Here is a 26,857-nt window from a genome sequence, read left to right on the forward strand (position 1 = left end):
ACAAACAAACCCCTCCATAGGAAATACATTAGACTAAATTCTGGAGGCTCGTAACTCTGGTTCTACCAGAGATACGGGGATGTAAATAATGTGACCTTGACACAAATGTTCGGATAATTATAAAAAAAAACTTCGCGGTTTCGAACCTGTGGCCTTCCGGGATCGAGGCGGATGCGATAACCGCTACACTAAAGATATGTTATTATTTTTAATCGAAAGAACAGGGTCAATTAATTAAGCAATACGTGAACAAACAAACCCCTCCATAGAAAATGCATTAGACTATACTTTGCAGGCTCGTAACTCTGTTTCTACTGGAGATACGGGGATGTCCTTTGATTATGATATAGTCCAATTTGTCCCCCATCTAACCATACTAAAAACATTGAGCTACGACAAACAGTAGTCGAGTAATTAAGCTAATCGTAAACAAACAAACCCCTCCATAGGAAATACATTAGACTAAATTCTGGAGGCTCGTAACTCTGGTTCTACCAGAGATACGGGGATGTAAATAATGTGACCTTGACACAAATGTTCGGATAATTATAAAAAAAAACTTCGCGGTTTCGAACCTGTGGCCTTCCGGGAGTGAGGCGGATGCGATAACCGCTACACTAAAGATATGTTATTATTTTTAATCGAAAGAACAGGGTCAAGTAATTAAGCAATACGTGAACAAACAAACCCCTCCATAGAAAATGCATTATACTATACTTTGCAGGCTCGTAACTCTGTTTTTACTGGAGATACGGGGATGTCCTTTGAGTATGTTATAGTCCAATTTGTCTTCCATCTAACCATACTAAAAACATTGAGCTACGACAAACAGGGGCCGAGTAATTAAGCTAAACGTAAACAAACAACCCGTCCTTAGGAAATGCATTAGACTATACTTTGCAGGCCCATAACTCTGTGTCTACTAGAGATACGGGGATGTCCTTAGGATATGTTATAGTCCTATTTGTCCCCCATCTAACCATACTAAAAACATTGAGCTACGACAAACAAGGGCCGAGATATTAAGCAAAATGTTCGTCAACTTTGGTATCGTCTCACTTATTTTTATTATGTTACTTATGATTTTTGCACTAAACTTTGGAGGCTCATAACTCTTGTTCTACAAGAGATACTGGGATCTCCTTTGGAAATGTTATAGTACTCTTTGCTCCCCATACAAGGATACTTTAAACTTGAGGCTACCTCAATATCGTCGTCAACTTATTTTTTGTCTCACTTATTGTTAGAAGGTTACTTTTGATTTTTGAAAATAAACTTTGCAGGCTCGTAACTCTGTTTCTACTGGAGATACGGGGATGTCCTTTGAGTATGTTATAGACTAATTTGTCCCCCATCTAGCCATACTAAGAATTAGGGCTACGACAAACAGTAGTCGAGTAATTAAGCTAATCGTAAACAAACAAACCCCTCCATAGGAAATACATTAGACTAAATTCTGGAGGCTCGTAACTCTGGTTCTACCAGAGATACGGGGATGTAAATAATGTGACCTTGACACAAATGTTCGGATAATTATAAAAAAAAACTTCGCGGTTTCGAACCTGTGGCCTTCCGGGAGTGAGGCGGATGCGATAACCGCTACACTAAAGATATGTTATTATTTTTAATCGAAAGAACAGGGTCAAGTAATTAAGCAATACGTGAACAAACAAACCCCTCCATAGAAAATGCATTATACTATATTTTGCAGGCTCGTAACTCTGTTTTTACTGGAGATACGGGGATGTCCTTTGAGTATGTTTTAGTCCAATTTGTCCTTCATCTAACCATACTAAAAACATTGATCTACGACAAACAGGGGCCGAGATATTAAGCAAAACGTAACGAAACAAACCCCCTCCATAGGAAATGCATTAGACTATACTTTGCAGGCTCGTAACTCTGTTTCTACTGGAGATACGGGGATGTCCTTTGAGTATGTTATTGTCCAATTTGTCCCCCATCTAACCATACTAAAAACATTGAGCTACGACAAACAGGGGCCGAGATATTAAGCAAAATGTTCGTCAACTTTGGTATCGTCTCACTTATTTTTATTATGTTATTTATGATTTTTGCACTAAACTTTGGAGGCTCATAACTCTTGTTCTACAAGAGATACTGGGATCTCCTTTGGATATGTTATAGTACTCTTTGCTCCCCATACAAGGATACTTTAAACTTGAGGCTACCTCAATATCGTCGTCAACTTACTTTTTGTCTCACTTATTGTTAGAAGGTTACTTTTGATTTTTGATAATATACTTTGCAGGCTCGTAACTCTGGTTCTACCAGAGATACGGGGATGTAAATAATGTGACCTTGACACAAATGTTCGGATAATTATAAAGGTCTTTGCATGTTCCAAGCAAAAAAAAAAAAACTTCGCGGTTTCGAACCGGTGGCCTTCCGGGAGTGAGGCGGATGCGATAACCTCTACACTAAAGATATGTTATTATTTTTAATCGAAAGAACAGGGTCAAGTAATTAAGCAATACGTGAACAAACAAACCCTCCATAGAAAATGCATTAGACTATAATTTGCAGGCTCGTTACTCTGTTTCTACTGGAGATACGGGGATGTCCTTTGAGTATGTTATAGTCCAATTTGTCCTTCATCTAACCGTACTAAAAACTTTGGGCTACGACAAACAGGGGCCGAGATATTAAGCAAAATGTTCGTCAACTTTGGTATCGTCTCACTTATTTTTATTATGTTATTTATGATTTTTGCACTAAACTTTGGAGGCTCATAACTCTTGTTCTACAAGAGATACTGGGATCTCCTTTGGATATGTTATAGTACTCTTTGCTCCCCATACAAGGATACTTTAAACTTGAGGCTACCTCAATATCGTCGTCAACTTACTTTTTGTCTCACTTATTGTTAGAAGGTTACTTTTGATTTTTGATAATATACTTTGCAGGCTCGTAACTCTGGTTCTACCAGAGATACGGGGATGTAAATAATGTGACCTTGACACAAATGTTCGGATAATTATAAAGGTCTTTGCATGTTCCAAGCAAAAAAAAAAAAAACTTCGCGGTTTCGAACCGGTGGCCTTCCGGGAGTGAGGCGGATGCGATAACCTCTACACTAAAGATATGTTATTATTTTTAATCGAAAGAACAGGGTCAAGTAATTAAGCAATACGTGAACAAACAAACCCTCCATAGAAAATGCATTAGACTATAATTTGCAGGCTCGTTACTCTGTTTCTACTGGAGATACGGGGATGTCCTTTGAGTATGTTATAGTCCAATTTGTCCTTCATCTAAACGTACTAAAAACTTTGGGCTACGACAAACAGGGGCCGAGATATTAAGCAAAATGTTCGTCAACTTTGGTATCGTCTCACTTATTTTTATTATGTTATTTATGATTTTTGCACTAAACTTTGGAGGCTCATAACTCTTGTTCTACAAGAGATACTGGGATCTCCTTTGGATATGTTATAGTACTCTTTGCTCCCCATACAAGGATACTTTAAACTTGAGGCTACCTCAATATCGTCGTCAACTTACTTTTTGTCTCACTTATTGTTAGAAGGTTACTTTTGATTTTTGATAATATACTTTGCAGGCTCGTAACTCTGGTTCTACCAGAGATACGGGGATGTAAATAATGTGACCTTGACACAAATGTTCGGATAATTATAAAGGTCTTTGCATGTTCCAAGCAAAAAAAAAAACTTCGCGGTTTCGAACCGGTGGCCTTCCGGGAGTGAGGCGGATGCGATAACCTCTACACTAAAGATATGTTATTATTTTTAATCGAAAGAACAGGGTCAAGTAATTAAGCAATACGTGAACAAACAAACCCTCCATAGAAAATGCATTAGACTATAATTTGCAGGCTCGTTACTCTGTTTCTACTGGAGATACGGGGATGTCCTTTGAGTATGTTATAGTCCAATTTGTCCTTCATCTAACCATACTAAAAACTTTGGGCTACGACAAACAGGGGCCGAGTACTTAAGCAAAACGTAAAGAAACAAACCCCCTCCATAGGAAATGAGTTAGACTATAATTTGCAGGTTCGTAACTCTGTTTCTACTGGAGATACGAGGATGTCCTTTGAGTATGTTATAGACCAATTTGTCCAACATCTAGCCATACTAAGAATTAGGGCTACGACAAACAGTAGTCGAGTAATTAAGCTAATCGTAAACAAACAAACCCCTTCATAGGAAATACATTAGACTAAATTCTGGAGGCTCGTAACTCTGGTTCTATCAGAGATACGGGGATGTAAATAATGTGACCTTGACACAAATGTTCGGATAATTATAAAGATCTTTGCATGTTCCAATAAAAAAAAAACTTCGCGGTTTCGAACCTGTGGCCTTCCGGGAGTGTGGCGGATGCGATAACCGCTACACCAAAGATATGTTATTATTTATAATCGAAAGAACAGGGTCAAGTAATTAAGCAATACGTGAACAAACAAACCCCTCCATAGAAAATGCATTAGACTATACTTTGCAGGCTCGTTACTCTGTTTCTACTGGAGATACGGGGATGTCCTTTGAGTATGTTATAGTCCAATTTGTCCTTCATCTAAACGTACTAAAAACTTTGGGCTACGACAAACAGGGGCCGAGATATTAAGCAAAATGTTCGTCAACTTTGGTATCGTCTCACTTATTTTTATTATGTTATTTATGATTTTTGCACTAAACTTTGGAGGCTCATAACTCTTGTTCTACAAGAGATACTGGGATCTCCTTTGGATATGTTATAGTACTCTTTGCTCCCCATACAAGGATACTTTAAACTTGAGGCTACCTCAATATCGTCGTCAACTTACTTTTTGTCTCACTTATTGTTAGAAGGTTACTTTTGATTTTTGATAATATACTTTGCAGGCTCGTAACTCTGGTTCTACCAGAGATACGGGGATGTAAATAATGTGACCTTGACACAAATGTTCGGATAATTATAAAGGTCTTTGCATGTTCCAAGCAAAAAAAAAAACTTCGCGGTTTCGAACCGGTGGCCTTCCGGGAGTGAGGCGGATGCGATAACCTCTACACTAAAGATATGTTATTATTTTTAATCGAAAGAACAGGGTCAAGTAATTAAGCAATACGTGAACAAACAAACCCTCCATAGAAAATGCATTAGACTATAATTTGCAGGCTCGTTACTCTGTTTCTACTGGAGATACGGGGATGTCCTTTGAGTATGTTATAGTCCAATTTGTCCTTCATCTAACCATACTAAAAACTTTGGGCTACGACAAACAGGGGCCGAGTACTTAAGCAAAACGTAAAGAAACAAACCCCCTCCATAGGAAATGAGTTAGACTATAATTTGCAGGTTCGTAACTCTGTTTCTACTGGAGATACGAGGATGTCCTTTGAGTATGTTATAGACCAATTTGTCCAACATCTAGCCATACTAAGAATTAGGGCTACGACAAACAGTAGTCGAGTAATTAAGCTAATCGTAAACAAACAAACCCCTTCATAGGAAATACATTAGACTAAATTCTGGAGGCTCGTAACTCTGGTTCTATCAGAGATACGGGGATGTAAATAATGTGACCTTGACACAAATGTTCGGATAATTATAAAGATCTTTGCATGTTCCAATAAAAAAAAAACTTCGCGGTTTCGAACCTGTGGCCTTCCGGGAGTGTGGCGGATGCGATAACCGCTACACCAAAGATATGTTATTATTTATAATCGAAAGAACAGGGTCAAGTAATTAAGCAATACGTGAACAAACAAACCCCTCCATAGAAAATGCATTAGACTATACTTTGCAGGCTCGTTACTCTGTTTCTACTGGAGATACGGGGATGTCCTTTGAGTATGTTATAGTCCAATTTGTCCTTCATCTAAACGTACTAAAAACTTTGGGCTACGACAAACAGGGGCCGAGATATTAAGCAAAATGTTCGTCAACTTTGGTATCGTCTCACTTATTTTTATTATGTTATTTATGATTTTTGCACTAAACTTTGGAGGCTCATAACTCTTGTTCTACAAGAGATACTGGGATCTCCTTTGGATATGTTATAGTACTCTTTGCTCCCCATACAAGGATACTTTAAACTTGAGGCTACCTCAATATCGTCGTCAACTTACTTTTTGTCTCACTTATTGTTAGAAGGTTACTTTTGATTTTTGATAATATACTTTGCAGGCTCGTAACTCTGGTTCTACCAGAGATACGGGGATGTAAATAATGTGACCTTGACACAAATGTTCGGATAATTATAAAGGTCTTTGCATGTTCCAAGCAAAAAAAAAAACTTCGCGGTTTCGAACCGGTGGCCTTCCGGGAGTGAGGCGGATGCGATAACCTCTACACTAAAGATATGTTATTATTTTTAATCGAAAGAACAGGGTCAAGTAATTAAGCAATACGTGAACAAACAAACCCTCCATAGAAAATGCATTAGACTATAATTTGCAGGCTCGTTACTCTGTTTCTACTGGAGATACGGGGATGTCCTTTGAGTATGTTATAGTCCAATTTGTCCTTCATCTAACCATACTAAAAACTTTGGGCTACGACAAACAGGGGCCGAGTACTTAAGCAAAACGTAAAGAAACAAACCCCCTCCATAGGAAATGAGTTAGACTATAATTTGCAGGTTCGTAACTCTGTTTCTACTGGAGATACGAGGATGTCCTTTGAGTATGTTATAGACCAATTTGTCCAACATCTAGCCATACTAAGAATTAGGGCTACGACAAACAGTAGTCGAGTAATTAAGCTAATCGTAAACAAACAAACCCCTTCATAGGAAATACATTAGACTAAATTCTGGAGGCTCGTAACTCTGGTTCTATCAGAGATACGGGGATGTAAATAATGTGACCTTGACACAAATGTTCGGATAATTATAAAGATCTTTGCATGTTCCAATAAAAAAAAAACTTCGCGGTTTCGAACCTGTGGCCTTCCGGGAGTGTGGCGGATGCGATAACCGCTACACCAAAGATATGTTATTATTTATAATCGAAAGAACAGGGTCAAGTAATTAAGCAATACGTGAACAAACAAACCCCTCCATAGAAAATGCATTAGACTATACTTTGCAGGCTCGTTACTCTGTTTCTACTGGAGATACGGGGATGTCCTTTGAGTATGTTATAGTCCAATTTGTCCTTCATCTAACCATACTAAAAACTTTGGGCTACGACAAACAGGGGCCGAGTACTTAAGCAAAACGTAAAGAAACAAACCCCCTCCATAGGAAATGAGTTAGACTATAATTTGCAGGTTCGTAACTCTGTTTCTACTGGAGATACGAGGATGTCCTTTGAGTATGTTATAGACCAATTTGTCCAACATCTAGCCATACTAAGAATTAGGGCTACGACAAAGAGTAGTCGAGTAATTAAGCTAATCGTAAACAAACAAACCCCTTCATAGGAAATACATTAGACTAAATTCTGGAGGCTCGTAACTCTGGTTCTACCAGAGATACGGGGATGTAAATAATGTGACCTTGACACAAATTTTCGGATAATTATAAAGATCTTTGCATGTTCCAATAAAAAAAAAAACTTCGCGGTTTCGAACCTGTGGCCTTCCGGGACTGAGGCGGATGCGATAACCGCTACATCAAAGATATGTTATTATTTATAATCGAAAGAACAGGGTCAAGTAATTAAGCAATAATTGAACAAACAAACCCCTCCATAGAAAATGCATTAGACTATATTTGCAGGCTCGTAACTCTGTTTCTACTGGAGATACGGGGATGTCCTTTGAGTATGTTATTGCCCAATTTGTCCCCCATCTAACCATACTAAAAACATTGAGCTACGACAAACAGGGGCCGAGATATTAAGCAAAATGTTCGTCAACTTTGGTATCGTCTCACTTATTTTTATTATGTTATTTATGATTTTTGCACTAAACTTTGGAGGCTCATAACTCTTGTTCTACAAGAGATACTGGGATCTCCTTTGGATATGTTATAGCACTCTTTGCTCCCCATACAAGGATACTTTAAACTTGAGGCTACCTCAATATCGTCGTCAACTTACTTTTTGTCTCACTTATTGTTAGAAGGTTACTTTTGATTTTTGAAAATATACTTTGCAGGCTCGTAACTCTGGTTCTACCAGAGATACGGGGATGTAAATAATGTGACCTTGACACAAATGTTCGGATAATTATAAAGGTCTTTGCATGTTCCAAGCAAAAAAAAAAAAACTTCGCGGTTTCGAACCGGTGGCCTTCCGGGAGTGAGGCGGATGCGATAACCTCTACACTAAAGATATGTTATTATTTTTAATCGAAAGAACAGGGTCAAGTAATTAAGCAATACGTGAACAAACAAACCCTCCATAGAAAATGCATTAGACTATAATTTGCAGGCTCGTTACTCTGTTTCTACTGGAGATACGGGGATGTCCTTTGAGTATGTTATAGTCCAATTTGTCCTTCATCTAACCATACTAAAAACTTTGGGCTACGACAAACAGGGGCCGAGTACTTAAGCAAAACGTAAAGAAACAAACCCCGTCCATAGAAAATGCATTAGACTCTACTTTGCAGGCTCGTAACTCTGTTTCTACTGGAGATACGGGGATGTCCTTTGAGTATGTTATAGTCCAATTTGTCCCCCATCTAGCCATACTAAGAATTAAGGCTACGACAAACAGTAGTCGAGTAATTAAGCTAATCGTAAACAAACAAACCCCTCCATAGGAAATACATTAGACTAAATTCTGGAGGCTCGTAACTCTGGTTCTACCAGAGATACGGGGATGTAAATAATGTGACCTTGACACAAATGTTCGGATAATTATAAAGATCTTTGCATGTTCCAATAAAAAAAAAACTTCGCGGTTTCGAACCTGTGGCCTTCCGGGAGTGAGGCGGATGCGATAACCTCTACACTAAAGATATGTTATTATTTTTAATCGAAAGAACAGGGTCAAGTAATTAAGCAATACGTGAACAAACAAACCCTCCATAGAAAATGCATTAGACTATAATTTGCAGGCTCGTTACTCTGTTTCTACTGGAGATACGGGGATGTCCTTTGAGTATGTTATAGTCCAATTTGTCCTTCATCTAACCATACTAAAAACTTTGGGCTACGACAAACAGGGGCCGAGTACTTAAGCAAAACGTAAAGAAACAAACCCCGTCCATAGAAAATGCATTAGACTCTACTTTGCAGGCTCGTAACTCTGTTTCTACTGGAGATACGGGGATGTCCTTTGAGTATGTTATAGTCCAATTTGTCCCCCATCTAGCCATACTAAGAATTAAGGCTACGACAAACAGTAGTCGAGTAATTAAGCTAATCGTAAACAAACAAACCCCTCCATAGGAAATACATTAGACTAAATTCTGGAGGCTCGTAACTCTGGTTCTACCAGAGATACGGGGATGTAAATAATGTGACCTTGACACAAATGTTCGATTAATTATAAAGGTCTTTGCATGTTCCAAGCAAAAAAAAAAAAACTTCGCGGTTTCGAACCTGTGGCCTTCCGGGAGTGAGGCGGATGCGATAACCGCTACACTAAAGATATGTTATTATTTTTAATCGAAAGAACAGGGTCAAGTAATTAAGCAATACGTCAACAAACAAACCCTCCATAGAAAATGCATTAGACTATAATTTGCAGGCTCGTTACTCTGTTTCTACTGGAGATACGGGGATGTCCTTTGAGTATGTTATAGTCCAATTTGTCCTTCATCTAACCATACTAAAAACTTTGGGCTACGACAAACAGGGGCCGAGTACTTAAGCAAAACGTAAAGAAACAAACCCCCTCCATAGGAAATGAGTTAGACTATAATTTGCAGGTTCGTAACTCTGTTTCTACTGGAGATACGAGGATGTCCTTTGAGTATGTTATAGACCAATTTGTCCAACATCTAGCCATACTAAGAATTAGGGCTACGACAAACAGTAGTCGAGTAATTAAGCTAATCGTAAACAAACAAACCCCTTCATAGGAAATACATTAGACTAAATTCTGGAGGCTCGTAACTCTGGTTCTACCAGAGATACGGGGATGTAAATAATGTGACCTTGACACAAATGTTCGGATAATTATAAAGATCTTTGCATGTTCCAATAAAAAAAAAAAACTTCGCGGTTTCGAACCTGTGGCCTTCCGGGAGTGAGGCGGATGCGATAACCGCTACACCAAAGATATGTCATTATTTATAATCGAAAGAACAGGGTCAAGTAATTAAGCAATACGTGAACAAACAAACCCCTCCATAGAAAATGCATTAGACTATACTTTGCAGGCTCGTAACTCTGTTTCTATTGGAGATACGGGGATGTCCTTTGAGTATGTTATAGTCCAATTTGTCCCCCATCTAACCATACTAAAAACATTGAGCTACGACAAACAAGGGCCGAGATATTAAGCAAAATGTTCGTCAACTTTCTTCTTTTTGTTATTGTTTTATAAAGATGAAGGTTAATTAAATTCAAATTATTAACTAGCAGTCTCGGCAACGGCCATATCACGCTGAATTCACCGGTTCTCGTCCGATAACCAAAGTTAAGCAGCGTCGAGCGCAGTCAGTACTTGGGAGGGCGACCACTTAGGAGCACTGCGTGCCGTTAGCTTTTTCACTTTTTTTCCTCTTTTAAATTCCAATAGATATGAAAAAAGCAAACATATTTTCTTTTTGTTATTGTTTGAAAAAGATGAAGGTTAATTTGTCTCACTTAATTTAAATTCGAATTATTATCTAGCACTCTCGGCAACGGCCATATCACGCTGAGAACACCGGTTCTCGTCCGATCGCCGACGTTAGCAGCGTCGAGCGCAGTCAGTACTTGGGAATACTGCGTGCCGTTTGCTTTTTCACTTTTGTTTCCTCTTTCAAATTCCACCAGATATGAAAAAAGCAAACATATCTTCTTTTTGTTATTGTTTTATAATGATGAAAGTTAATTAAATTCAAATTATTAACTAGCACTCTCGGCAACGGCCATATCACGCTGAATACACCGGTTCTCGTCCGATAACCGAAGTTAAGCAGCGTCGAGCGCAGTCACTACTTGGGAGGGAGACCACTTAGGAACACTGCGTGCCGTTGGCTTTTTCACTTTTTCTTCCCCATTTAAATTTTAATAGATATGAAAAAAGCAAACATGTTTTCTTTTTGTTATTGTTTTAAAATGATGAAGGTTAATTTGTCTCACTTAATTTAAATTCGAATTATTAACTAGCACTCTCGACAACGGCCATATCACGCAGAAAACACCGGTTCACGTCCGATCACCGAAGTTAAGCAGCGTCGAGCGCATACAGAACTTGGGAATACTGCGTGCCGTTTGTTTTTTCACTTTTGTTTCCTCTTTTAAATTCCACCAGATATGAAAAAAGCAAACGTATCTTCTTTTTGTTATTGTTTTATAAAGATGAAGGTTAATTAAATTCAAATTATTAACTAGCACTCTCGGCAACGGCCATATCACGCTGAATTCACCGGTTCTCGTCCGATAACCGAAGTTAAGCAGCGTCGAGCGCAGTCATTACTTGGGAGGGAGACCACTTAGGAACACTGCGTGCCGTTGGCTTTTTCACTTTTTTTTCCTCTTTTAAATTTTAATAGATATGAAAAAAGCAAACATGTTTTCTTTTTGTTATTGTTTTAAAATGATGAAGGTGAATTTGTCTCACTTAATTTAAATTCGAATTATTAACTAGCACTCTCGGCAACGGCCATATCACGCTGAAAACACCGGTTCTCGTCCGATCGCCGACGTTAGCAGCGTCGAGCGCAGTCAGTACTTGGGAATACTGCGTGCCGTTTGCTTTTTCACTTTTGTTTCCTCTTTCAAATTCCACCAGATATGAAAAAAGCAAACATATCTTCTTTTTGTTATTGTTTTATAAAGATGAAGGTTAATTAAATTCAAATTATTAACTAGCACTCTCGGCAACGGCCATATCACGCTGAATTCACCGGTTCTCGTCCGATAACCGAAGTTAAGCAGCGTCGAGCGCAGTCACTACTTGGGAGGGAGACCACTTAGGAACACTGCGTGCCGTTGGCTTTTTCACTTTTTTTCCTCTTTTAAATTTTAATAGATATGAAAAAAGCAAACATGTTTTCTTTTTGTTATTGTTTTAAAATGATGAAGGTTAATTTGTCTCACTTAATTTAAATTCGAATTATTAACTAGCACTCTCGACAACGGCCATATCACGCAGAAAACACTGGTTCACGTCCGATCACCGAAGTTAAGCAGCGTCGAGCGCATACAGTACTTGGGAATACTGCGTGCCGTTTCTTTTTTCACTTTTGTTTCCTCTTTTAAATTCCACCAGATATGAAAAAAGCAAACATATCTTCTTTTTGTTATTGTTTTATAAAGATGAAGGTTAATTAAATTCAAATTATTAACTAGCACTCTCGGCAACGGCCATATCACGCTGAATACACCGGTTCTCGTCCGATAACCGAAGTTAAGCAGCGTCGAGCGCAGTCACTACTTGGGAGGGAGACCACTTAGGATCACTGCGTGCCGTTGGCTTTTTCACTTTTTCTTCCCCATTTAAATTTTAATAGATATGAAAAAAGCAAACATGTTTTCTTTTTGTTATTGTTTTAAAATGATGAAGGTTAATTTGTCTCACTTAATTTAAATTCGAATTATTAACTAGCACTCTCGGCAACGGCCATATCACGCTGAAAAGACCGGTTCACGTCCGATCACCGAAGTTAAGCAGCGTCGAGCGCATACAGTACTTGGGAATACTGCGTGCCCTTTGTTTTTTCACTTTTGTTTCCTCTTTTAAATTCCACCAGATATGAAAAAAGCAAACATATCTTCTTTTTGTTATTGTTTTATAAAGATGAAGGTTAATTAAATTCAAATTATTAACTAGCACTCTCGGCAACGGCCATATCACGCTGAAAACACCGGTTCACGTCCGATCACCGAAGTTAAGCAGCGTCGAGCGCATACAGTACTTGTGAATACTGCGTGCCGTTGGCTTTTTCACTTTTGTTTCCTCTTTCAAATTCCACCAGATATGAAAAAAGCAAACATATCTTCTTTTTTGTTATTGTTTTATAAAGATGAAGGTTAATTAAATTCAAATTATTAACTGGCACTCTCGGCAACGGCCATATCACGCTGAATACACCGATTCTCGTCCGATATCCGAAGTTAAGCAGCGTCGAGCGCAGTCACTACTTGGGAGGGAGACCACTTAGGATCACTGCGTGCCGTTGGCTTTTTCACTTTTTTTTCCTCTTTTAAATTTTAATAGATATGAAAAAAGCAAACATGTTTTCTTTTCGTTATTGTTTTAAAATGATGAAGGTTAATTTGTCTCACTTAATTTAAATTCGAATTATTAACTAGCACTCTCGGCAACGGCCATATCACGCTGAAAACACCGGTTCACGTCCGATCACCGAAGTTAGGCAGCGTCGAGCGCATACAGTACTTGGAAATACTGCGTGCCGTTTGTTTTTTTCACTTTTGTTTCTTCTTTTAAATTCCACCAGATATGAAGAAAGCAAACATATCTTTTTGTTATTGTTTTATAAAGATGAACGTTAATTAAATTCAAATTATTAACTAGCACTCTCGGCAACGGCCATATCACGCTGAATACACCGTTTCTCGTCCGATAACCGAAGTTAAGCAGCGTCGAGCGCAGTCACTACTTGGGAGGGCGACCACTTAGGAACACTGCGTGCCGTAAGCTTTTTCACTTTTTTTTCCTCTTTTAAATTCCAATAGATATGAAAAAAGCAAACATATTTTCTTTTTGTTATTGTTTGAACAAGATGAAGGTTAATTTGTCTCACTTAATTTAAATTCGAATTATTATCTAGCACTCTCGGCAACGGCCATATCACGCTGAGAACACCGGTTCTCGTCCGATCGCCGACGTTAGCAGCGTCGAGCGCAGTCAGTACTTGGGAATACTGCGTGCCGTTTGCTTTTTCACTTTTGTTTCCTCTTTCAAATTCCACCAGATATGAAAAAAGCAAACATATCTTCTTTTTGTTATTGTTTTATAATGATGAAAGTTAATTAAATTCAAATTACTAACTAGCACTCTCGGCAACGGCCATATCACGCTGAATACACCGGTTCTCGTCCGATAACCGAAGTTAAGCAGCGTCGAGCGCAGTCACTACTTGGGAGGGAGACCACTTAGGAACACTGCGTGCCGTTGGCTTTTTCACTTTTTCTTCCCCATTTAAATTTTAATAGATATGAAAAAAGCAAACATGTTTTCTTTTTGTTATTGTTTTAAAATGATGAAGGTTAATTTGTCTCACTTAATTTAAATTCGAATTATTAACTAGCACTCTCGACAACGGCCATATCACGCAGAAAACACCGGTTCACGTCCGATCACCGAAGTTAAGCAGCGTCGAGCGCATACAGAACTTGGGAATACTGCGTGCCGTTTGTTTTTTCACTTTTGTTTCCTCTTTTAAATTCCACCAGATATGAAAAAAGCAAACGTATCTTCTTTTTGTTATTGTTTTATAAAGATGAAGGTTAATTAAATTCAAATTATTAACTAGCACTCTCGGCAACGGCCATATCACGCTGAATTCACCGGTTCTCGTCCGATAACCGAAGTTAAGCAGCGTCGAGCGCAGTCATTACTTGGGAGGGAGACCACTTAGGAACACTGCGTGCCGTTGGCTTTTTCACTTTTTTTTCCTCTTTTAAATTTTAATAGATATGAAAAAAGCAAACATGTTTTCTTTTTGTTATTGTTTTAAAATGATGAAGGTGAATTTGTCTCACTTAATTTAAATTCGAATTATTAACTAGCACTCTCGGCAACGGCCATATCACGCTGAAAACACCGGTTCTCGTCCGATCGCCGACGTTAGCAGCGTCGAGCGCAGTCAGTACTTGGGAATACTGCGTGCCGTTTGCTTTTTCACTTTTGTTTCCTCTTTCAAATTCCACCAGATATGAAAAAAGCAAACATATCTTCTTTTTGTTATTGTTTTATAAAGATGAAGGTTAATTAAATTCAAATTATTAACTAGCACTCTCGGCAACGGCCATATCACGCTGAATTCACCGGTTCTCGTCCGATAACCGAAGTTAAGCAGCGTCGAGCGCAGTCACTACTTGGGAGGGAGACCACTTAGGAACACTGCGTGCCGTTGGCTTTTTCACTTTTTTTCCTCTTTTAAATTTTAATAGATATGAAAAAAGCAAACATGTTTTCTTTTTGTTATTGTTTTAAAATGATGAAGGTTAATTTGTCTCACTTAATTTAAATTCGAATTATTAACTAGCACTCTCGACAACGGCCATATCACGCAGAAAACACTGGTTCACGTCCGATCACCGAAGTTAAGCAGCGTCGAGCGCATACAGTACTTGGGAATACTGCGTGCCGTTTCTTTTTTCACTTTTGTTTCCTCTTTTAAATTCCACCAGATATGAAAAAAGCAAACATATCTTCTTTTTGTTATTGTTTTATAAAGATGAAGGTTAATTAAATTCAAATTATTAACTAGCACTCTCGGCAACGGCCATATCACGCTGAATACACCGGTTCTCGTCCGATAACCGAAGTTAAGCAGCGTCGAGCGCAGTCACTACTTGGGAGGGAGACCACTTAGGATCACTGCGTGCCGTTGGCTTTTTCACTTTTTCTTCCCCATTTAAATTTTAATAGATATGAAAAAAGCAAACATGTTTTCTTTTTGTTATTGTTTTAAAATGATGAAGGTTAATTTGTCTCACTTAATTTAAATTCGAATTATTAACTAGCACTCTCGGCAACGGCCATATCACGCTGAAAAGACCGGTTCACGTCCGATCACCGAAGTTAAGCAGCGTCGAGCGCATACAGTACTTGGGAATACTGCGTGCCCTTTGTTTTTTCACTTTTGTTTCCTCTTTTAAATTCCACCAGATATGAAAAAAGCAAACATATCTTCTTTTTGTTATTGTTTTATAAAGATGAAGGTTAATTAAATTCAAATTATTAACTAGCACTCTCGGCAACGGCCATATCACGCTGAAAACACCGGTTCACGTCCGATCACCGAAGTTAAGCAGCGTCGAGCGCATACAGTACTTGTGAATACTGCGTGCCGTTGGCTTTTTCACTTTTGTTTCCTCTTTCAAATTCCACCAGATATGAAAAAAGCAAACATATCTTCTTTTTTGTTATTGTTTTATAAAGATGAAGGTTAATTAAATTCAAATTATTAACTGGCACTCTCGGCAACGGCCATATCACGCTGAATACACCGATTCTCGTCCGATATCCGAAGTTAAGCAGCGTCGAGCGCAGTCACTACTTGGGAGGGAGACCACTTAGGATCACTGCGTGCCGTTGGCTTTTTCACTTTTTTTTCCTCTTTTAAATTTTAATAGATATGAAAAAAGCAAACATGTTTTCTTTTCGTTATTGTTTTAAAATGATGAAGGTTAATTTGTCTCACTTAATTTAAATTCGAATTATTAACTAGCACTCTCGGCAACGGCCATATCACGCTGAAAACACCGGTTCACGTCCGATCACCGAAGTTAAGCAGCGTCGAGCGCATACAGTACTTGGAAATACTGCGTGCCGTTTGTTTTTTTCACTTTTGTTTCTTCTTTTAAATTCCACCAGATATGAAGAAAGCAAACATATCTTTTTGTTATTGTTTTATAAAGATGAACGTTAATTAAATTCAAATTATTAACTAGCACTCTCGGCAACGGCCATATCACGCTGAATACACCGTTTCTCGTCCGATAACCGAAGTTAAGCAGCGTCGAGCGCAGTCACTACTTGGGAGGGCGACCACTTAGGAACACTGCGTGCCGTAAGCTTTTTCACTTTTTTTTCCTCTTTTAAATTCCAATAGATATGAAAAAAGCAAACATATTTTCTTTTTGTTATTGTTTGAACAAGATGAAGGTTAATTTGTCTCACTTAATTTAAATTCGAATTATTATCTAGCACTCTCGGCAACGGCCATATCACGCTGAGAACACCGGTTCTCGTCCGATCGCCGACGTTAGCAGCGTCGAGCGCAGTCAGTACTTGGGAATACTGCGTGCCGTTTGCTTCTTCACTTTTGTTTCCTCTTTCAAATTCCACCAGATATGAAAAGAGCAAACATATCTTCTTTTTGTAATTGTTTTATAAAGATGAAAGTTAATTAAATTTTAATTATTAACTAGCACTCTCGGCAACGGCCATATCACGCTGAATTCACCGATTCTCGTCCGAATACCGAAGTTAAGCAGCGTCGAGCGCAGTCATTTCTTGGGAGGGAGACCACTTAGGAACACTGCGTGCCGTTGGCTTTTTCACTTTTTTTCCTCTTTTAAATTTTAATAGATATGAAAAAAGCAAACACGTTTTCTTTTTGTTATTGTTTTAAAATGATGAAGGTTAATTTGTCTCACTTAATTTAAATTCGAATTATTAACTAGCACTCTCGGCAACGGCCATATCACGCTGAAAACACCGGTTCACGTCCGATCACCGAAGTTAAGCAGCGTCGAGCGCATACAGTACTTGGGAATACTGCGTGCCGTTGGCTTTTTCACTTTTGTTTCCTCTTTCAATTTCCACCAGATATGAAAAAAGCAAACATATCTTCTTTTTTGTTATTGTTTTATAAAGATGAAAGTTAATTAAATTCAAATTATTAACTAGCACTCTCGGCAACAGCCATATCACGCTGAATACACCGGTTCTCGTCCGATAACCGAAGTTAAGCAGCGTCGAGCGCAGTCACTACTTGGGAGGGAGACCACTTAGGAACACTGCGTGCCGTTGGCTTTTTCACTTTTTTTTCCTCTTGTAAATTTTAATAGATATGAAAAAAGCAAACATGTTTTCTTTTTATTATTGTTTTAAAATGATGAAGGTTAATTTGTCTCACTTAATTTAAATTCGAAATATTAACTACCACTCTCGGCAACGGCCATATCACGCTGAAAACACCGGTTCACGTCCGATCACCGAAGTTAAGCAGCGTCGAGCGCATACAGTACTTGGGAATACTGCGTGCCGTTTGCTTTTTCACTTTTGTTTCCTCTTTCAAATTCCACCAGATATGAAAAAAGCAAACATATCTTCTTTTTGTTATTGTTTTATAAAGATGAAAGTTAATTAAATTCAAATTATTAACTAGCACTCTCGGCAACGGCCATATCACGCTGAAAACGCCGGTTCTCGTCCGATCGCCGACGTTAGCAGCGTCGAGCGCAGTCAGTACTTGGGAATACTGCGTGCCGTTTGCTTTTTTCACTTTAGTTTCCTCTTTCAAATTCCACCAGATATGAAAAAAGCAAACAAATCTTCTTTTAGTTATTGTTTTATAAAGATGAAAGTTAAATAAATTCAAATTATTAACTAGCACTCTCGGCAACGGCCATGTCACGCTGAATACACCGATTCTCGTCCGATAACCGAAGTTAAGCAGCGTCGAGCGCAGTCATTACTTGGGAGGGAGACCACTTAGGAACACTGCGTGCCGTTGGCTTTTTCACTTTTTTTCCTCTTTTAAATTTTAATAGATATGAAAAAAGCAAACACGTTTTCTTTTTGTTATTGTTTTAAAATGATGAAGGTTAATTTGTCTCACTTAATTTAAATTCGAATTATTAACTAGCACTCTCGGCAACGGCCATATCACGCTGAAAACGCCGGTTCTCGTCCGATCGCCGACGTTAGCAGCGTCGAGCGCAGTCAGTACTTGGGAATGCTGCGTGCCGTTTGCTTTTTTCACTTTAGTTTCCTCTTTCAAATTCCACCAGATATGAAAAAAGCAAACAAATCTTCTTTTAGTTATTGTTTTATAAAGATGAAAGTTAATTAAATTCAAATTATTAACTACCACTCTCGGCAACGGCCATATCACGCTGAATACACCGGTTCTCGTCAGATAACCGAAGTTAAGCAGCGTCGAGCGCAGTCACTACTTGGGAGGGAGACCACTTAGGAACACTGCGTGCCGTTGGCTTTTTCACTTTTTTTTCCTCTTTTAAATTTTAATAGATATGAAAAAAGCAAACATGTTTTCTTTTTGTTATTGTTTTAAAATGATGAAGGTTAATTTGTCTCACTTAATTTAAATTCGAATTATTAACTAGCACTCTCGGCAACGGCCATATCACGCTGAAAACACCGGTTCACGTCCGATCACCGAAGTTAAGCAGCGTCGAGCGCATACAGTTCTTGGAAATACTGCGTGCCGTTTGTTTTTTCACTTTTGTTTCCTCTTTTAAATTCCACCAGATATGAAAAAAGCAAACATATCTTCTTTTTGTTATTGTTTTATAAAGATGAACGTTAATTAAATTCAAATTATTAACTAGCACTCTCGGCAACGGCCATATCACGCTGAATACACCGGTTCTCGTCCGATAACCGAAGTTAAGCAGCGTCGAGCGCAGTCAGTACTTGGGAGGGCGACCACTTAGGAACACTGCGTGCCGTTAGCTTTTTCACTTTTTTTTTCTCTTTTAAATTCCAATAGATATGAAAAAAGCAAACATATTTTCTTTTTGTTATTGTTTGAAAAAGATGAAGGTTAATTTGTCTCACTTAATTTAAATTCGAAATATTATCTAGCACTCTCGGCAACGGCCATATCACGCTGAGAACACCGGTTCTCGTCCGATCGCCGACGTTAGCAGCGTCGAGCGCAGTCAGTACTTGGGAATACTGCGTGCCGTTTGCTTTTTTCACTTTAGTTTCCTCTTTCAAATTCCACCAGATATGAAAAAAGCAAACAAATCTTCTTTTAGTTATTGTTTTATAAAGATGAAAGTTAAATAAATTCAAATTATTAACTAGCACTCTCGGCAACGGCCATGTCACGCTGAATACACCGATTCTCGTCCGATAACCGAAGTTAAGCAGCGTCGAGCGCAGTCATTACTTGGGAGGGAGACCACTTAGGAACACTGCGTGCCGTTGGCTTTTTCACTTTTTTTTCCTCTTTTAAATTTTAATAGATATGTAAAAAGAAAACAGGTTTTCTTTTTGTTATTGTTTTAAAATGATGAAGGTTAATTTGTCTCACTTAATTTAAATTCGAATTATTAACTAGCACTCTCGGCAACGGCCATATCACGCTGAAAACACCGGTTCCCGTCCGATCACCGAAGTTAAGCAGCGTCGAGCGCATACAGTACTTGGGAATACTGCGTGCCGTTTGTTTTTTCACTTTTTTTTCCTCTTTTAAATTCCACCAGATATGAAAAAAGCAAACGTATCTTCTTTTTGTTATTGTTTTATAAAGATGAAGGTTATTTAAATTCAAATTATTAACTAGCACTCTCGGCAACGGCCATATCACGCTGAATTCACCGGTTCTCGTCCGATAACCGAAGTTAAGCAGCGTCGAGCGCAGTCATTACTTGGGAGGGAGACCACTTAGGAACACTGCGTGCCGTTGGCTTTTTCACTTTTTTTTCCTCTTTTAAATTTTAATAGATATGAAAAAAGCAAACATGTTTTCTTTTTGTTATTGTTTTAAAATGATGAAGGTTAATTTGTCTCACTTAATTTAAATTCGAATTATTAACTAGCACTCTCGGCAACGGCCATATCACGCTGAAAACACCGGTTCTCGTCCGATCGCCGACGTTAGCAGCGTCGAGCGCAGTCAGTACTTGGGAATACTGCGTGCCGTTTGCTTTTTCACTTTTGTTTCCTCTTTCAAATTCCACCAGATATGAAAAAAGCAAACATATCTTCTTTTTGTTATTGTTTTATAAAGATGAAGGTTAATTAAATTCAAATTATTAACTAGCACTCTCGGCAACGGCCATATCACGCTGAATTCACCGGTTCTCGTCCGATAACCGAAGTTAAGCAGCGTCGAGCGCAGTCACTACTTGGGAGGGAGACCACTTAGGAACACTGCGTGCCGTTGGCTTTTTCACTTTTTTTCCTCTTTTAAATTTTAATAGATATGAAAAAAGCAAACATGTTTTCTTTTTGTTATTGTTTTAAAATGATGAAGGTTAATTTGTCTCACTTAATTTAAATTCGAATTATTAACTAGCACTCTCGACAACGGCCATATCACGCAGAAAACACTGGTTCACGTCCGATCACCGAAGTTAAGCAGCGTCGAGCGCATACAGTACTTGGGAGGGCGACCACTTAGGAACACTGCGTGCCGTTAGCTTTTTCACTTTTTTTTTCTCTTTTAAATTCCAATAGATATGAAAAAAGCAAACATATTTTCTTTTTGTTATTGTTTGAAAAAGATGAAGGTTAATTTGTCTCACTTAATTTAAATTCGAAATATTATCTAGCACTCTCGGCAACGGCCATATCACGCTGAGAACACCGGTTCTCGTCCGATCGCCGACGTTAGCAGCGTCGAGCGCAGTCAGTACTTGGGAATACTGCGTGCCGTTTGCTTTTTTCACTTTAGTTTCCTCTTTCAAATTCCAAGAGATATGAAAAAAGCAAACAAATCTTCTTTTAGTTATTGTTTTATAAAGATGAAAGTTAAATAAATTCAAATTATTAACTAGCACTCTCGGCAACGGCCATGTCACGCTGAATACACCGATTCTCGTCCGATAACCGAAGTTAAGCAGCGTCGAGCGCAGTCATTACTTGGGAGGGAGACCACTTAGGAACACTGCGTGCCGTTGGCTTTTTCACTTTTTTTTCCTCTTTTAAATTTTAATAGATATGTAAAAAGCAAACAGGTTTTCTTTTTGTTATTGTTTTAAAATGATGAAGGTTAATTTGTCTCACTTAATTTAAATTCGAATTATTAACTAGCACTCTCGGCAACGGCCATATCACGCTGAAAACACCGGTTCCCGTCCGATCACCGAAGTTAAGCAGCGTCGAGCGCATACAGTACTTGGGAATACTGCGTGCCGTTTGTTTTTTCACTTTTTTTTCCTCTTTTAAATTCCACCAGATATGAAAAAAGCAAACATATCTTCTTTTTGTTATTGTTTTATAAAGATTAAAGTTAATTAAATTCAAATTATTAACTAGCACTCTCGGCAACGGCCATATCACGCTGAATACACCGGTTCTCGTCAGATAACCGAAGTTAAGCAGCGTCGAGCGCAGTCACTACTTGGGAGGGAGACCACTTAGGAGCACTGCGTGCCGTTAGCTTTTTCACTTTTTTTTCCTCTTTTAAATTCCAATAGATATGAAAAAAGCAAACATATTTTCTTTTTGTTATTGTTTGAAAAAGATGAAGGTTAATTTGTCTCACTTAATTTAAATTCGAATTATTATCTAGCACTCTCGGCAACGGCCATATCACGCTGAGAACACCGGTTCTCGTCCGATCGCCGACGTTAGCAGCGTCGAGCGCAGTCAGTACTTGGGAATACTGCGTGCCGTTTGCTTTTTCACTTTTGTTTCCTCTTTCAAATTCCACCAGATATGAAAAAAGCAAACATATCTTCTTTTTGTTATTGTTTTATAATGATGAAAGTTAATTAAATTCAAATTATTAACTAGCACTCTCGGCAACGGCCATATCACGCTGAATACACCGGTTCTCGTCCGATAACCGAAGTTAAGCAGCGTCGAGCGCAGTCACTACTTGGGAGGGAGACCACTTAGGAACACTGCGTGCCGTTGGCTTTTTCACTTTTTCTTCCCCATTTAAATTTTAATAGATATGAAAAAAGCAAACATGTTTTCTTTTTGTTATTGTTTTAAAATGATGAAGGTTAATTTGTCTCACTTAATTTAAATTCGAATTATTAACTAGCACTCTCGACAACGGCCATATCACGCAGAAAACACCGGTTCACGTCCGATCACCGAAGTTAAGCAGCGTCGAGCGCATACAGAACTTGGGAATACTGCGTGCCGTTTGTTTTTTCACTTTTGTTTCCTCTTTTAAATTCCACCAGATATGAAAAAAGCAAACGTATCTTCTTTTTGTTATTGTTTTATAAAGATGAAGGTTAATTAAATTCAAATTATTAACTAGCACTCTCGGCAACGGCCATATCACGCTGAATTCACCGGTTCTCGTCCGATAACCGAAGTTAAGCAGCGTCGAGCGCAGTCATTACTTGGGAGGGAGACCACTTAGGAACACTGCGTGCCGTTGGCTTTTTCACTTTTTTTTCCTCTTTTAAATTTTAATAGATATGAAAAAAGCAAACATGTTTTCTTTTTGTTATTGTTTTAAAATGATGAAGGTTAATTTGTCTCACTTAATTTAAATTCGAATTATTAACTAGCACTCTCGGCAACGGCCATATCACGCTGAAAACACCGGTTCTCGTCCGATCGCCGACGTTAGCAGCGTCGAGCGCAGTCAGTACTTGGGAATACTGCGTGCCGTTTGCTTTTTCACTTTTGTTTCCTCTTTCAAATTCCACCAGATATGAAAAAAGCAAACATATCTTCTTTTTGTTATTGTTTTATAAAGATGAAGGTTAATTAAATTCAAATTATTAACTAGCACTCTCGGCAACGGCCATATCACGCTGAATACACCGGTTCTCGTCCGATAACCGAAGTTAAGCAGCGTCGAGCGCAGTCACTACTTGGGAGGGAGACCACTTAGGATCACTGCGTGCCGTTGGCTTTTTCACTTTTTCTTCCCCATTTAAATTTTAATAGATATGAAAAAAGCAAACATGTTTTCTTTTTGTTATTGTTTTAAAATGATGAAGGTTAATTTGTCTCACTTAATTTAAATTCGAATTATTAACTAGCACTCTCGGCAACGGCCATATCACGCTGAAAAGACCGGTTCACGTCCGATCACCGAAGTTAAGCAGCGTCGAGCGCATACAGTACTTGGGAATACTGCGTGCCCTTTGTTTTTTCACTTTTGTTTCCTCTTTTAAATTCCACCAGATATGAAAAAAGCAAACATATCTTCTTTTTGTTATTGTTTTATAAAGATGAAGGTTAATTAAATTCAAATTATTAACTAGCACTCTCGGCAACGGCCATATCACGCTGAAAACACCGGTTCACGTCCGATCACCGAAGTTAAGCAGCGTCGAGCGCATACAGTACTTGTGAATACTGCGTGCCGTTGGCTTTTTCACTTTTGTTTCCTCTTTCAAATTCCACCAGATATGAAAAAAGCAAACATATCTTCTTTTTTGTTATTGTTTTATAAAGATGAAGGTTAATTAAATTCAAATTATTAACTGGCACTCTCGGCAACGGCCATATCACGCTGAATACACCGATTCTCGTCCGATATCCGAAGTTAAGCAGCGTCGAGCGCAGTCACTACTTGGGAGGGCGACCACTTAGGAACACTGCGTGCCGTAAGCTTTTTCACTTTTTTTCCTCTTTTAAATTTTAATAGATATGAAAAAAGCAAACACGTTTTCTTTTTGTTATTGTTTTAAAATGATGAAGGTTAATTTGTCTCACTTAATTTAAATTCGAATTATTAACTAGCACTCTCGGCAACGGCCATATCACGCTGAAAACACCGGTTCACGTCCGATCACCGAAGTTAAGCAGCGTCGAGCGCATACAGTACTTGGGAATACTGCGTGCCGTTGGCTTTTTCACTTTTGTTTCCTCTTTCAATTTCCACCAGATATGAAAAAAGCAAACATATCTTCTTTTTTGTTATTGTTTTATAAAGATGAAAGTTAATTAAATTCAAATTATTAACTAGCACTCTCGGCAACAGCCATATCACGCTGAATACACCGGTTCTCGTCCGATAACCGAAGTTAAGCAGCGTCGAGCGCAGTCACTACTTGGGAGGGAGACCACTTAGGAACACTGCGTGCCGTTGGCTTTTTCACTTTTTTTTCCTCTTGTAAATTTTAATAGATATGAAAAAAGCAAACATGTTTTCTTTTTGTTATTGTTTTAAAATGATGAAGGTTAATTTGTCTCACTTAATTTAAATTCGAAATATTAACTAGCACTCTCGGCAACGGCCATATCACGCTGAAAACACCGGTTCACGTCCGATCACCGAAGTTAAGCAGCGTCGAGCGCATACAGTACTTGGGAATACTGCGTGCCGTTTGCTTTTTCACTTTTGTTTCCTCTTTCAAATTCCACCAGATATGAAAAAAGCAAACATATCTTCTTTTTGTTATTGTTTTATAAAGATGAAAGTTAATTAAATTCAAATTATTAACTAGCACTCTCGGCAACGGCCATATCACGCTGAATACACCGGTTCTCGTCAGATAACCGAAGTTAAGCAGCGTCGAGCGCAGTCACTACTTGGGAGGGAGACCACTTAGGAACACTGCGTGCCGTTGGCTTTTTCACTTTTTTTTCCTCTTTTAAATTTTAATAGATATGAAAAAAGCAAACATGTTTTCTTTTTGTTATTGTTTTAAAATGATGAAGGTTAATTTGTCTCACTTAATTTAAATTCGAATTATTAACTAGCACTCTCGGCAACGGCCATATCACGCTGAAAACACCGGTTCACGTCCGATCACCGAAGTTAAGCAGCGTCGAGCGCATACAGTTCTTGGAAATACTGCGTGCCGTTTGTTTTTTCACTTTTGTTTCCTCTTTTAAATTCCACCAGATATGAATAAAGCAAACATATCTTCTTTTTGTTATTGTTTTTTAAAGATGAAGGTTAATTAAATTCAAATTATTAACTTGCACTCTCTTCAACAGCCATATCACGCTGAATACACCGGTTCTCGTCCGATAACCGAAGTTAAGCAGCGTCGAGCGCAGTCAGTACTTGGGAGGGCGACCACTTAGGAACACTGCGTGCCGTTGGCTTTTTCACTTTTTTTTCCTCTTTTAAATTCCAATAGATATGAAAAAAGCAAACATATTTTCTTTTTGTTATTGTTTGAAAAATATGAAGGTTAATTTGTCTCACTTAATTTAAATTCGAATTATTATCTAGCACTCTCGGCAACGGCCATATCACGCTGAGAACACCGGTTCTCGTCCGATCGCCGACGTTAGCAGCGTCGAGCGCAGTCAGTACTTGGGTATACTGCGTGCCGTTTGCTTTTTCACTTTTGTTTCCTCTTTCAAATTCCACCAGATATGAAAAAAGCAAACATATCTTCTTTTTTGTTATTGTTTTATAGTGATGAAAGTTAATTAAATTCAAATTATTAACTAGCACTCTCGGCAACGGCCATATCACGCTGAATACACCGGTTCTCGTTCAATAACCGAAGTTAAGCAGCGTCGAGAGCAGTCACTACTTGGGAGGGAGACCACTTAGGAACACTGCGTGCCGTTGGCTTTTTCACTTTTTTTTTCCTCTTTTAAATTTTAATAGATATGAAAAAAGCAAACATGTTTTTTTATGTTATTGTTTTAAAATGATGAAGGTTAATTTGTCTCACTTAATTTAAATTCGAATTATTAACTAGCACTCTCGGTAACGGCCATATCACGCTGAAAACACCGGTTCACGTCCGATCACCGAAGTTAAGCAGCGTCGAGCGCATACAGTACTTGGGAATACTGCGTGCCGTTTGTTTTTTCACTTTTGTTTCCTCTTTTAAATTCCACCAGATATGAATAAAGCAAACATATCTTCTTTTTGTTATTGTTTTATAAAGATGAAGGTTAATTAAATTCAAAATATTAACTAGCACTCTCGGCAACGGCCATATCACGCTGCATACACCGGTTCTCGTCCGATAACCGAAGTTAAGCAGCGTCGAGCGCAGTCAGTACTTGGGAGGGCGACCACTTAGAAACACTGCGTGCCGTTGGCTTTTTCACTTTTTTTTCCTCTTTTAAATTCCAATAGATATGAAAAAAGCAAACATATTTTCTTTTTGTTATTGTTTGAAAAATATGAAGGTTAATTTGTCTCACTTAATTTAAATTCGAATTATTATCTAGCACTCTCGGCAACGGCCATATCACGCTGAGAACACCGGTTCTCGTCCGATCGCCGACGTTAGCAGCGTCGAGCGCAGTCAGTACTTGGGAATACTGCGTGC

General features: G+C 38.4%; 43 pseudogenes; all 43 read left to right on the plus strand.

The window, feature by feature from the left end:
- Positions 1-10,454: 10,454 nt before the first annotated feature.
- LOC149697158 (5S ribosomal RNA) lies at positions 10,455-10,573 on the plus strand (annotated as a pseudogene).
- A 360-nt stretch (positions 10,574-10,933) lies between these two features.
- On the plus strand, positions 10,934-11,052 carry LOC149697159 (5S ribosomal RNA; annotated as a pseudogene).
- Positions 11,053-11,414: 362 nt separating this feature from the next.
- Positions 11,415-11,533, plus strand: LOC149697160 (5S ribosomal RNA; annotated as a pseudogene).
- A 361-nt stretch (positions 11,534-11,894) lies between these two features.
- LOC149697161 (5S ribosomal RNA) lies at positions 11,895-12,013 on the plus strand (annotated as a pseudogene).
- A 361-nt stretch (positions 12,014-12,374) lies between these two features.
- On the plus strand, positions 12,375-12,493 carry LOC149697162 (5S ribosomal RNA; annotated as a pseudogene).
- Positions 12,494-12,855: 362 nt separating this feature from the next.
- Positions 12,856-12,958, plus strand: LOC149697163 (5S ribosomal RNA; annotated as a pseudogene).
- Positions 12,959-13,081: 123 nt separating this feature from the next.
- LOC149697164 (5S ribosomal RNA) lies at positions 13,082-13,200 on the plus strand (annotated as a pseudogene).
- Positions 13,201-13,560: 360 nt separating this feature from the next.
- On the plus strand, positions 13,561-13,679 carry LOC149697165 (5S ribosomal RNA; annotated as a pseudogene).
- Positions 13,680-14,040: 361 nt separating this feature from the next.
- On the plus strand, positions 14,041-14,159 carry LOC149697166 (5S ribosomal RNA; annotated as a pseudogene).
- A 362-nt stretch (positions 14,160-14,521) lies between these two features.
- LOC149697167 (5S ribosomal RNA) lies at positions 14,522-14,640 on the plus strand (annotated as a pseudogene).
- Positions 14,641-15,001: 361 nt separating this feature from the next.
- Positions 15,002-15,120, plus strand: LOC149697168 (5S ribosomal RNA; annotated as a pseudogene).
- Positions 15,121-15,481: 361 nt separating this feature from the next.
- Positions 15,482-15,600, plus strand: LOC149697169 (5S ribosomal RNA; annotated as a pseudogene).
- Positions 15,601-15,962: 362 nt separating this feature from the next.
- LOC149697170 (5S ribosomal RNA) lies at positions 15,963-16,065 on the plus strand (annotated as a pseudogene).
- A 123-nt stretch (positions 16,066-16,188) lies between these two features.
- On the plus strand, positions 16,189-16,307 carry LOC149697171 (5S ribosomal RNA; annotated as a pseudogene).
- Positions 16,308-16,667: 360 nt separating this feature from the next.
- Positions 16,668-16,786, plus strand: LOC149697172 (5S ribosomal RNA; annotated as a pseudogene).
- Positions 16,787-17,147: 361 nt separating this feature from the next.
- On the plus strand, positions 17,148-17,266 carry LOC149697173 (5S ribosomal RNA; annotated as a pseudogene).
- A 136-nt stretch (positions 17,267-17,402) lies between these two features.
- On the plus strand, positions 17,403-17,505 carry LOC149697174 (5S ribosomal RNA; annotated as a pseudogene).
- A 123-nt stretch (positions 17,506-17,628) lies between these two features.
- On the plus strand, positions 17,629-17,747 carry LOC149697175 (5S ribosomal RNA; annotated as a pseudogene).
- Positions 17,748-17,884: 137 nt separating this feature from the next.
- Positions 17,885-17,987, plus strand: LOC149697176 (5S ribosomal RNA; annotated as a pseudogene).
- A 347-nt stretch (positions 17,988-18,334) lies between these two features.
- LOC149697177 (5S ribosomal RNA) lies at positions 18,335-18,453 on the plus strand (annotated as a pseudogene).
- A 361-nt stretch (positions 18,454-18,814) lies between these two features.
- LOC149697178 (5S ribosomal RNA) lies at positions 18,815-18,933 on the plus strand (annotated as a pseudogene).
- A 362-nt stretch (positions 18,934-19,295) lies between these two features.
- Positions 19,296-19,414, plus strand: LOC149697179 (5S ribosomal RNA; annotated as a pseudogene).
- A 362-nt stretch (positions 19,415-19,776) lies between these two features.
- On the plus strand, positions 19,777-19,895 carry LOC149697180 (5S ribosomal RNA; annotated as a pseudogene).
- A 137-nt stretch (positions 19,896-20,032) lies between these two features.
- LOC149697181 (5S ribosomal RNA) lies at positions 20,033-20,135 on the plus strand (annotated as a pseudogene).
- A 122-nt stretch (positions 20,136-20,257) lies between these two features.
- On the plus strand, positions 20,258-20,376 carry LOC149697182 (5S ribosomal RNA; annotated as a pseudogene).
- Positions 20,377-20,737: 361 nt separating this feature from the next.
- On the plus strand, positions 20,738-20,856 carry LOC149697183 (5S ribosomal RNA; annotated as a pseudogene).
- Positions 20,857-20,992: 136 nt separating this feature from the next.
- Positions 20,993-21,111, plus strand: LOC149697184 (5S ribosomal RNA; annotated as a pseudogene).
- A 362-nt stretch (positions 21,112-21,473) lies between these two features.
- Positions 21,474-21,592, plus strand: LOC149697185 (5S ribosomal RNA; annotated as a pseudogene).
- Positions 21,593-21,729: 137 nt separating this feature from the next.
- On the plus strand, positions 21,730-21,832 carry LOC149697186 (5S ribosomal RNA; annotated as a pseudogene).
- Positions 21,833-21,954: 122 nt separating this feature from the next.
- Positions 21,955-22,073, plus strand: LOC149697187 (5S ribosomal RNA; annotated as a pseudogene).
- A 361-nt stretch (positions 22,074-22,434) lies between these two features.
- On the plus strand, positions 22,435-22,553 carry LOC149697188 (5S ribosomal RNA; annotated as a pseudogene).
- A 362-nt stretch (positions 22,554-22,915) lies between these two features.
- Positions 22,916-23,034, plus strand: LOC149697189 (5S ribosomal RNA; annotated as a pseudogene).
- A 361-nt stretch (positions 23,035-23,395) lies between these two features.
- LOC149697190 (5S ribosomal RNA) lies at positions 23,396-23,514 on the plus strand (annotated as a pseudogene).
- A 362-nt stretch (positions 23,515-23,876) lies between these two features.
- Positions 23,877-23,979, plus strand: LOC149697191 (5S ribosomal RNA; annotated as a pseudogene).
- A 123-nt stretch (positions 23,980-24,102) lies between these two features.
- Positions 24,103-24,221, plus strand: LOC149697192 (5S ribosomal RNA; annotated as a pseudogene).
- Positions 24,222-24,357: 136 nt separating this feature from the next.
- On the plus strand, positions 24,358-24,460 carry LOC149697193 (5S ribosomal RNA; annotated as a pseudogene).
- Positions 24,461-24,583: 123 nt separating this feature from the next.
- On the plus strand, positions 24,584-24,702 carry LOC149697194 (5S ribosomal RNA; annotated as a pseudogene).
- Positions 24,703-24,839: 137 nt separating this feature from the next.
- Positions 24,840-24,942, plus strand: LOC149697195 (5S ribosomal RNA; annotated as a pseudogene).
- Positions 24,943-25,064: 122 nt separating this feature from the next.
- On the plus strand, positions 25,065-25,183 carry LOC149697196 (5S ribosomal RNA; annotated as a pseudogene).
- Positions 25,184-25,545: 362 nt separating this feature from the next.
- Positions 25,546-25,664, plus strand: LOC149697197 (5S ribosomal RNA; annotated as a pseudogene).
- A 362-nt stretch (positions 25,665-26,026) lies between these two features.
- Positions 26,027-26,145, plus strand: LOC149697198 (5S ribosomal RNA; annotated as a pseudogene).
- Positions 26,146-26,282: 137 nt separating this feature from the next.
- LOC149697199 (5S ribosomal RNA) lies at positions 26,283-26,385 on the plus strand (annotated as a pseudogene).
- Positions 26,386-26,507: 122 nt separating this feature from the next.
- LOC149697200 (5S ribosomal RNA) lies at positions 26,508-26,626 on the plus strand (annotated as a pseudogene).
- The last annotated feature ends 231 nt before the right edge of the window (positions 26,627-26,857 follow it).

This window comes from Phalangium opilio, unplaced genomic scaffold (genome assembly GCF_054372755.1).
Source record: "Phalangium opilio isolate 3A_F unplaced genomic scaffold, DU_Popi_V2 ptg000021l_1, whole genome shotgun sequence".
Classification (NCBI taxonomy): Eukaryota; Metazoa; Arthropoda; class Arachnida; order Opiliones; family Phalangiidae; genus Phalangium; species Phalangium opilio.